This window comes from Saimiri boliviensis, chromosome 8 (genome assembly GCF_048565385.1).
Source record: "Saimiri boliviensis isolate mSaiBol1 chromosome 8, mSaiBol1.pri, whole genome shotgun sequence".
NCBI classification, from domain to species: domain Eukaryota; kingdom Metazoa; phylum Chordata; class Mammalia; order Primates; family Cebidae; genus Saimiri; species Saimiri boliviensis.
The window spans coordinates 89,893,676-89,905,408 of NC_133456.1; the positions used below are offsets into that span (position 1 = coordinate 89,893,676).

An 11,733-nucleotide genomic window follows, 5' to 3' on the forward strand; every position below is an offset into this window, starting at 1 on the left:
AAATGCTATTTAATACATCTTTCCAAATATTATCTTTCCTTAGAGCCTTTATGTTAACTCAATGGATTTCTTTTAACTCACTTAATTTACTTTCATCTGTCTAGTGCTATAGTTTTTGGTATTCTTCTCTAATCCCCTTCATTAGATTCTAAGCTCCTAGCCTAGCACTCTTATAATAAATATTTGCTGAACTCACAGTAAAGGCATTACAAATACAGAGTTTATCTGTGGCTTAGCAGATCACCAGATCCACTGGGCCCTGGTGTCATTTCAAATTGCTCTTAAAATGTGTGAAATATATTTTTGGTCTTTGGAGTTTGTTGCTTCTTAATGTATCAGCATTTTTCATAGTTCCTGTTATTATCTTTGTGGTGTTGTTTTTGTATTTTATGACATCTTTTCAAATGTTCACTATCCCAGACTTTATATTTATTTATTCATTCATTGATATTCATGAATGCATTCATATATGCCATAAGTGGTACTAGAAAGTATTTAAGACACCATTGCAGAAATAAATGGAAAGTTCTTTCATTAGCATGAGCATTTACTTAGACTTTCTAGATCTCAGTTTCCTGATAGCAGCAATAACAACACCTTCCTCTATCAGTTCTTGCAAACCTTCCATGAGATCAATGGCACAATATAATAATATAGAAGCCCTGGCCCAATGTCAGCAATGGTTATTATTTCTATAAATCTTATAATGATGATGAGTATATCAGTCAGGGCTCCTCAGAGAAATAGCATGTACATATAAATGTATCTATAGCTGTAGATACATGTATATGTATATGTAGCTCTAAATACATATATATGTATCTACAGCTATAGATACACATATATATATATGTATCTAGAGATTGATAATTAGATTGATATATTTTATAAAAAGAATAAGAAGATGAGAAGGGGATACAAAGCATATCTATATCTTTATGTATGTATGTGTGTATAAATATGTATATTCTTTGTATTCTCTTCTCAAAAATTGGTTATAGCATTTTGGGCTGTATGTAGGATAGTTGAATCTTGTTAGGTGAAATTATTATTGTCTCTATTATTTTTTGGAGACTATGGTTTAAGGAGATACATATAGGCGCCAGGTTGACAGGGAGTAGACTTGTGATGGTTAATTTTATGTGTCAATTTCACTGTACCACAGCGTCCAGATAGTTGGCTAAACATTATTCTGGATGATTCTGTGAGGGTGTTTTTGAATCAGATTAACATTTAAACTGGTGGACTTGGAGTAAAGCAGATTGCCCTCCGTAATGTGTGTGGGCCTCATATAGTCAACTGAAGGAGAAAATAGAACAAAAAAACTGATTCTCTCCCTAGAGGAAGGAATTCTCCAACAGATGGCCTCTGGAATTGAATTGGCAACATTGAATTTTCCCTGGTTCTCCAGCCTACTGACCCATCCAACAGATTTTGGACTTGCCAGTCTCCATAATTTTATGAACCAATTCCTTAAAACTTCTTAAATCTCTTTCTCTTTTTATCTGCGTGTATGTATGGGCGTGTGTGTGTGTGTAGGTTTGTGTGTGTGTGTGTGTGTGTGTGTGTGTGTGTGTGTGTGTATGTATTTTCCCAAATTCTGATTCTTCTTTAAAGACAAGGAGAATGGAATTTGTGTACATATGTATATACATACACATATATACACACACACACATCTGTACACATGTTCATAATATATACACATATACATATATTCCACTTATATCAATTATATAAGTAGAAAAGACATCCCTGTGTCACCACCACCAAAATTACCACCATCATCTTTATCATCATTGTCCCCATAACCTCATGCTTTGCTAAGAGGTCTTAGGTCCAAAGGAATGCTTCTCTGTATACACACACACACACACACACACACACGTATACATAAATCATTTAAATAATTATAGGATACAGAATATCTTAAGTGTCACACTCAATGCTATTGACAGATTAACTATTTCTTTACTGAAAGCAATTTACATACATAAAAAGGATATCAATTATATACGTGTGTGTGTGTGTGTGTGTGTGTGTGTGTGTACAGAGAAGCATTCCTTTGGACCTAAGACCTCTTGGTCAGCAAAGGATAAGGTCATGAGGGCAAAGACGATAAAGATGATGGTGGTGATGGCAGTGCTGGCAACATAGGGATGTCTTTTCTACTTATATAATTCATATCCTTTCTATGTATGTAAATTACTTTCAGTGAAATAATCCATCAATAGTAATGAGTGTGACACTTAAGGTATTCTCAATCCCATAATTATTTAAATGATTTTAAATCACCAGTAAGAATAATTGCTACCATTTAATAAATGTCTACTAAATGTATCATTTTGATCAGTGTTTTATATATATATTTAATCTGTTTCATAATCAACCTTGCAAAGCAGGTATTATTAGCCCCATTTTACAGCTGAGAAAAGTAATGGTCAGACAGCAACATGCCAAAGCATACTGCATGAAAATGGCAGAGTCAGGACTGGAAACTATGTCTCATTCCATTATAAAAAACTGGAATGAAGTATTTTTGTGATTCATTTAAACACTTCAGAAAACACTCTCTATGTCAAATTCTGAGTGATCTACTTATTTTCCTGTGTCTGTGTACAATTAATACTAGCATATTTCATACTATATTAATATCTTCTGTTTACTCATTTATTTTTCCAAAATTCTGATTTCTCCTTAAAGACAAGGAGAATGGAATTTGTGTACATATTCTCTTCTTTTCAGCACCAACACACTGAATACACAAGTGAGTGAGTGATGGAGAGAGAATAAGTAAAGTCCATGTACCAATTCATACATAGTCAAATACTTCCTGGAGATGAAAATTTAGTCATTCAGTTCTAATAGCTTAGAAATTTTTATAAAAATGATATGATTAGAAAGCAGGTAGATATACTCCTGGACTGTCCTTTAAGAAAACTGGGATCTAGTTCTAGATCTTCCTCAGAAATATTTGTGATTTCAGATGAATTTTTAGTGACTCTGGTTTTTGTTGTTGTTTTTGTTTGTTTTGCATTTTTCTTTAAGTTCTGTGATACATGTGCAGAATGTGCAGTTTCCTTACATAGGTATACATGTGTCACGGGGGTTTGCTGCACCTTTCAACCCATCCTATACTTTTTAAGCCCTGCATGCATTAGGTATTTGTCCTAATGCTCTCCCTCCCCTTTGCCTCCCACCCACAGACAGGCCCCAGTGTGTGATGTTCCCCTCCCTGTGTCCATGTGCTCTCATTGTTCAACACCCACTTATGAGTGAGAACATACGGTGTTTGGTTTTCTGTTCCTGTGTTAGTTTGCTGAGAATGATGGCTTTCAGCTTCATCCATGTCCCTGCAAAGGATGTAACTCATTCATTTTTGTGGCTGTATAGTATTCCATGGTGTATATGTGCCACATTTTCTTTATCCAATCTATCATGGATGGGTATTTGGATTGGTTCCAAGTCTTTGCTATTGTAAGGAGTGCTGCAATAAACATATGTAAGAAAAGAGTCCGTATAGTCAACACAATCATAAGCAAAAAGAACAAAGCTGGAGGCATCACACTACCTGACTTCAAACTATACTACAAGGTGACTCTGTTTTTTTAACCTCTAAACTAAACTCATAGGACTAGCTTACCTCAAACCCTCCCCCCCACCTTGTTTTAACATTTAGTGGCTGTAATTTAAAGCAGTTCTGCTCTCCTTCCCCTGCATGCAGAACACTATACCTCCCAGCCTACCTTGCAGATAGGCAGGAGCCATGTGACTAGTATTAATAAGCCACAGTGAAATGTACATAGTGATCTTTCTGAGATGATAGCATGTGAGTGTATATGATTGTGTTTGTATGTAAGAAATCCTCCTATTCTCTTTTCTGCTGCCACAGAAATCAGGGAAGTAGTTTGCTTAAATAGCAAATGTCTATGTAAGATGGAAGTGGACTCCCTGTACCATTACTAGAAAGGTTGCTGCCATGGGAAATATTTCCATTAGGGGGAAAAATCAGATTAGGATGTGCCCACCAAGGCAAAATAACCTCATTACGTTGAACAGCAAGGTGGATGAAAAAGCAAAAAAATAAAGATTTTTCAAAATCTGAGAACACTCCACGTGGTCACTGGCACATGGAATTCACTGGAATAGATGTATGGAAATCCTGCCAAGACTTTGGAGATTATTTGTTGCCAAAGAAACCTGAACCTGGAGAAAAAAATGAACAAAAATTCATGGCTTCCTATGAGACCTAAAATGGTTCTTGAACCAACAACAATTCCCAAGAGATGGAAAAGCTATATAGTTACCAATGAGGTCAATAACCCAATATCTACCTTGAATATGACCAAGAAGTAAAATGAGAATACAGTGCTTTCAAGAGTAGGAAGCTAGCACCATGGAGAACAATGCCAACCTTGAAAGCCAAGAGGGGAAGATGGAGACACAAGAGGAAAGCACATGGAGACATCTCAGAAGACAGGAGACCTGCAGCAGCTGCTCCCAAATCCAATATTGTGTAAGCCAACAATATGCTCTTATGTGTTCAGCCACTGAGTTTTGATGTGTTCCCCCGCCATAGACTAGCTTAATTTGAATACTATGGATATATCTTCCATTATATAGAAACATCAGTTAATTCTTACAACTATTCAGTTGCTCTCTGATTTTACACAGTCTTAAATTTGACAGCTGATGTTCATAGACCTGAAGGTTCAAAGATAAAAGACGAAGGAAAAGATGCTTAGTAATATAAAGTAAACTGAGGTGCTAGTCCTCTCCAAAAGCTAAGTCTAATAAAACTTTTCAAAGCATCAGTGTTGGACATACGTGGCTATGTTTCAGGCTCATTTAAAAACAATTGTAGGGAAACCTAAGTGAACTGTACATACTAATCTTCCTGAGACTGTAGCTTGTGAGTATGAGAGTGTGTGTGTGTCCCAGGGACTACCATAAGAAGTCAATTTACAACCTGGTTTCTTTAATAAACTAAGTCTAGCTACTAGAAGCATTACATGAAGATATTATGAGACCAATGTGAGAACAACACTTGAGCTGTTGAAATGCAGCTTGCCTTACTATGAGCAGTCAGGTTTGTCACTTAGCAGTGATTAAAAGCTTAAATGCCATCAATGTGCAAACATCACAAGCATTCTTAAAAAAAAAGCTTAATGCTGCAGTGCTACAAGTGGCAATGCTCTGAAGGTGTCCAACTGAGATCCTACTAGAGACCAAGTCTACTAACATGCAAGGGGGTCTTGAGAGTCTATTTTAGAACTTACTTTCTGATCTCACTAACGGGAAGCACCAATATACTCAATTTCCAAAAAGTAAGACTCACCTCTCATTTATCACAGGGATCAAAAGCATTGGCTTTTGTTCATAGTAATAAGTGACTTCTCTTGTTTGTCTTTTTTTCCAGATGACCCCTGAGAGGTCTAGGATATTTACAGGTGGTCAGTCAATGCTTAAGAGTATGAATCAGTGTGGCAGACATTAAAGACTCAACTGAGTTGAGTGGGTTAGACCAGATCCATATACTGTATTTCAATTATCCTCCTTCATACTGTGTGTTTCAAGTGCAGGAAACTTGGCAGGCCATTCTTTTTAGGCTGCCATGCATGTTTCAATGATAATGCCATGCAACAGAGTCTGCTTAGAACCCCCACTTTTGAGAGCAGACACAGCAGCAGCATCATAGCTACCATCTAGTGAGAGCTTGCACCTTGTCAGATATTGCTTTTCTAAGAGCTTACAATTTGTATGTGTTAATTATCATTATAATATACATTTGTAGTTATATAATATTTACTATCATTATAATATGATTTAATTTATTTCTACTTTATCAATGAGAAATAAACCGGCATCAAAATAGCCAGGATGTCAGGGCTTTCTCCGAAATGGTATACAAAGCTTACACCTGGAACTCATACAACCAGCATTATAAAAACAGACCCTAGACCTTCATAGATCCTTGAGGATCTCCAGAAAAAAATTTGCTTTATTTAATCTTTGCACAAGATTCCAGTGCTTTCTGTTTTTTTTTCTTTTTTTTTTTTTTTTTTTTTTTTTTTTTTTGACAGAGTCTTGCTCTATCACCAGGCTGGAGTATACCCCCACTGAAACTTCCAACTCCCTGGTTCCAGTGATTCTCCTGCCTCAGCCTCCTGAGTCGCTAGGATTACAGGCAGATGCCACCACACTCAGCTAGTTTTTGTATTTTTAGTAGAGATGGGGTTTCACCACATTGGCCAGAATGGTCTCAATCTCCTACCTCATAATCCACCCGCCTTGGCCTCCCTCCCAAAATGCTGTGATTATAGGTGTGTGCCACACGGCCCTCCAGTGGTTTTAACCAGAATTGTGTACCTCTGCCCTTGCATCCTGGAGGTGAATAGCGTTTCTGAAAACTAACTCTTGTACAGGAGGCACTGAAGTGCTTCAGTAGCTTGAGACTGAAGTAATTCAACTCTTGGTTTGATACCATCCTTTCAGAGTTTGAAATCTACCTTAAAAGGAAGTTTGCAAACATGTATTTTCAAAATAACTTATTTAAAGAAGCCCTATAGACCTTAAACAATAAGTTTAAATATATCTGTTATTTCAAAACAATCTTCCGCATTTAATTCAATCTGGATCTTAAATACAGGTTGAGTATCCCTATCTGAAATGACTGGGACTTTAACTATTCCAGACATCACACTTTTTGGGATTTTGGAATATTTGCACATATGTAATGAGATATCTTGAGGATAGAATCCAAAGCTAAAGGAGAAATTCCTTTATGTTTCATGTACACTTTATACACATAGACAGATAATTTTATAAAATATTTTAAATAATTTTGTGCACGGAAAGAAAGTTTAGACAGTGTTTTGACCACAACTCACCATATAAGGTCAGGTGTGAAATTTTACACTTGTGGCATTGTGTTTTTAATTTTGGAGCATTTTAAGATTTTAGATTTTTAGATCAAGAATGCTCAACCTGTACTATGACAATTCCAGATACGCTAACTTAAAAAAATAGAAATGCCTGCCTAAATCCTAAAATTACTTGAATTCAGAGAGCCTTTCTAATATTTGTGAAAAAATTTGATATATATTTGTTACAGTACATTGCCTTCACAGTTACCATGCTGATTTTTCCAACTACAAAAAGTGAAGCTCATGGTTTAGTGACACGTGTCAGTCAGGATGAACAAAGTATTACTGCAGAAACTGTTAATGAATGAATCTCAAAGTCTTAAACAACCAAATATATTTCTTCCTCACTTCATTTTATTGAGGACTGGGAAGAGGGTTCAGCTCAGCAAAGTTACTGAGGAACTCAAGCTAATGAAGGTTCCATCCATATATGTATTTCTGTGAAGGCAGAGCCAAGGAGCCTGGGAAACTCACGGTGGTTCTTAAAGCTTCTACCTAGAAGTGACACATATCACTTCTACTCACACGTCCTTGGTCAGAGCAAAGCAAAAGGCCAAGCCTAATATCAGCAATGTAAAAAAAGAGTGCAAGTATCTGCGGTGTTCCATCTTTTGTTTGCCACTCTGGAGCCTTCTTGACTCCATTCACTCTACTTTCTGTCCCAAGGGACCCTAGTAAATGATATCAATGAGCTCCCAGGTCTTCTTGGAGATTGGAGTTAGGAAGGTAAGTCAGGTTCGTGTGTTTAGTCCTCTCACAGCTTCCCTGTGATGCTACCTCCAGCTGGCTGTCTTTCTCCACTTAAGGCTACTGCTTTTTTCAAAGTTTTTTTTTTCTCTATACGATGATTTATTCTTTCTAGGTTCTAGTTACTATTCTCTTGTGATTTATTCTTTCTAGGTTCTAGTTACTATTCTCTGCATTCATTTTAGTTTAGATTAGTAAATGCACTTTCACTTTCTGACTGTAAGATTTTGTACAAACTACATTCCACCTTGCCTTTATAGCTAGTACCTTTGTGAATAACAACACCTACATTTATCTTAACATGGTCACACCTTCTGTCTTCTGTTGGTATTTTGAAAGGGCAACAAATATCTATGAACAATAACCCAGACTTCTATACTATACTATTAAGACAGAGTGATGAGAGTAGGAAAAAGGGGTTATCAGCACTTCACTGATCTCCGATGATAGTATCAAGGACTATTCTATGGAAATAAAGAATCTATTTGCCACGTAATCAAAACCACTGTGATTCTTAGCAGAAAATTCTCCCAGATAACATAGTAAGAAATTAAAATCTAAGAATATTCTTTATAATATTGCCAAGAATATAAAACAATTCGTTGTCTTCTCTTTTCCCAAATCTTCCCCACTGCTAATTCACCCAAACTGATTCCTAAACAGTGCAGCAGTAATTCCAGAGATGTACTTTTAGATAGCCAATATATTAAACATTGATTATATTGGGGATTTTATCTAAAAATCAATTAATCACAGCTTGTCATACTATCTTATATTGATTTCTTACTGGCCATTGTTCATTAAGATGCCAGAGAGCAAAGAATTCATTTTCAGTGCTCTCATCCAGATACCAGATTTTTTATCTCCTAACAGTATAATTCAAGGTCAAGGGTGTTTATTGTGTTTAGACAGAAAAGTAGTTTGGGATTTAAAACACACAGAGAGAGGGAAGTTTGCAGTTTCTGCTTACCCTAAGGATTGCTGCTTTGATCACAATATGCAATCTGAAGAGTCTGAATATTTGCTGAGGCTTCAAGGTTTAGAGTGGGAGGAGTTTTTTTTCTCTCTCTCTCTTTTTATATATCACTACTTGCAGAAAGAGTGATAGTAATTTTTGCCTTTTATTCCCAAGCAATTTTGCTTTCTGAGTGACTGCATTTTAAATTCTGTGATCTATCTCCAAGGTAATCTTAAAGTCAACAGACTGCTTAATTTGCCACTTTCTGGGGTAGAGGAATCAGCTTAGTAATGTCAATAGCCACGTTCTCATCCAATCTTAAGTTCTCTAGGAATAAGACACTCTGTATATGCTTGATCCCTATAAAACCTGGCGGACTTTCAGATATACCAAGTCAAAAAGGTGATGAGTTAGATATTAATATTCTGTTAAGGAGACTATACTATAAATTTATCAGAGAAAAAATAATTAAAATTATATCTCTTGCTATGTGCAAATATCAAACACTCCCTAGAAATTGATGAGAAAAAGAGGAGGAAAGGTTACAAGTAGACAATATTCAGGAAAGAGATGGCATAAGGTCAATACATATGTTAAGTGCTCAACCTCACTAACAGTGAAATAAGTATATTCAATGAAAAATGAGATATTTCTCTTGCCCATCGAAATGACAAAATGTATATAAAAAAATTATCCAGTGCTGAAGAGGATATGGGAAAATAAGTACTTTTGTGCATAGTTGGTGCAAAGTAAATATTATCACTCCTTTGAAACATAATAATGTCTATGGAAATGGAAAAAATAAAATACTATTTTTGATAAAGTATTTTTACTTTTAGTAGCCTTTATAAAATGAAAATGAATATGTAAGAATGTATATAAAGGAATATTTATTACTTTATTGTGATAGGAAACAATGAGAATTAATAGGTCTGAAATAAGTGTATTACAATGTCAGCTACAATATAAAGAATGACTTAGATCCATCCATATCTACTAACCTGGAGAAAGTGTATTGATATTTGTTTGTGAAAAAAAGTTAAAAATAAATGTATAGAGCATCATTACATTTTTTTATTAAAACCAAAAACCTTATACGGGTGGTAGCCAGCCTCCAAGATGGTCCCAAATGGCCCCTGCATCCTGATACGCATACCCTTGTATAATGCATGGTATCAGAGTTGCTCTCGGGACCAAGACCATACAGCAGAAGTGATGGCATGTGACTGCAGTTTATGCCTTGCTCTCTTTCCTGAACTGGCTTTTCTGGGGGAAACTTGGAAACTTGCTGCCATGTTGTTGGGCCTCTCAAGTCGGCCATGTGGAGAGGTTTATGTGGAAAGGAACTGAGGCCTCCCACTGAGAACCAGCCCAGTGGGTAGCTAATTCCTCAGCCAACTATGACATGAGTGAGGCCTCTTAGACGCAGATTATCTCACTCTTGTTAAAGCCTGTACCCACAATCAACATTTTAACGGCAACCACATGAGACGATGAGCCTGAACAACCCAGCCAAGTTGCCCCTGGATTCCTGTCTTTCTAAAACTGTAGCATAATAAATATTTATTGTTTTTGTGAAGGATAAGTTCCTGAATAATTTGCTACACTGCAATGGTTAACTAATAGAATATGTAAAACGTGAAAATGTCCATCATGGTATTAAATTGTTCACCTCAGTGAGTTAGAGGTGGAAAGGTTTTGAAATGTTTTAATTTTTATTTCAAGCTACTATTACCATGCAGAAGTAGTTACATACTCCACATAGCATTCTGGTGGACTATCATTTAGCAAACAAATACAACAAATATTGATTGAGTAATCCCCAAATCTCACTGTGAGTCAGGTGCTGTTAGGTGTGGAGCTTAAAAAGTAAATAACATACTATGTTCTCAAGAAGACCACATTTTGATACAGGAAGTAAAACCTGATACTTTTCCTCTCCCATGTTAAAGCATAACAAATGTTACAATAAAAGCATGCATAAAGTGGCACTGGAGTGTGGGAGGAAAGAGGATAACTCTGTGCACAGAAGATTGCTAAAGACTTTACAGAGAAAACCACCTCTGGTACACTGAGACACCAAGGAGAGTCTTCCAGGAAGGGAAAATGGAGGAAAGGAAAAATCAATATTGGAAAATACTGGAAGTTTGAGATTTGTCTAAGTTCTGCTGTTCTTTCAACACAGATTTCTACTGCTCACGTCTTGACCATCAGGGAGAGAATAAAAATTAAGAATCTACATTAAAAAGCATATGACAGGTTATTCTCATTTATTTACATATTGATGTTCTAGAGTATTAACATTAAAGAAGAAAACCTGCTGTTATTCAGCTTTAAAATCCATTTTAGTAGACTCTGATCATCTAGAGCAGAATGGGAGGACACAGCTTCACTCAGGGGTCAGCCTGTTTGATTGTCCAGTCAGTTAGCAGAAGAGGTCTTCTCACAATAGGTACTCCAGGGCCTGTGCTATGGTCTGAATGTGCCACCTCCAAAATTCAGATGTTGACAACACGATAGTCATAAGAGGTGTGGCCTTTAAGAGGTGATTAGGCCATGAGAGCTCCTCCCTCATGAATAGGATTAAGGTGCTCTCATTAAAAGGCTTGACAGACAAAGTTTACCCCTTATCACCTTTTCACCTTCTGCCATGTGATAATACAGAGTTCCTTACCTCCGAAGTATGCAGCATTCAAGGCACTATTGTTAGCAGCAGAGATTGGACACTCACCACAAGGTGAACCTTTCAATGTCTTAATCTTGGTCTTCCCAGTCTCCAGAACTGTAAGAAATAAAATTTCTACTGTTTATAAATTACCCAGTCTGTGGTATCCTTTTATTGTGAAATAAAGGGCACTAATGTAGCCTGAAACTAAGGGACTTATGTGATAATTCAATGGTGTTTGCAAAGCTGAATGGTTTGGCCGAACTGTATCTTTTGTGTTTCATAGGTCTTCTTGGTTTTCAGAGACATAAGGACTCATAAATATTCTTAAAGTTGTAAATGATATTTACAAAGAGGGCATCTTTTTTAAGCTTAGAGGTGTGTGGAGCAAATAGCTCACACATTTAGAAAACAGGATTTTGCATATAACAAGACAA

General features: G+C 36.3%; 1 pseudogene; it reads right to left on the reverse strand.

The window, feature by feature from the left end:
- The window catches only part of LOC141585493 (uncharacterized), a 29,367-nt pseudogene extending 19,415 nt beyond the window's left edge, over positions 1-9,952 (reverse strand).
- Positions 9,953-11,733: the final 1,781 nt, after the last annotated feature.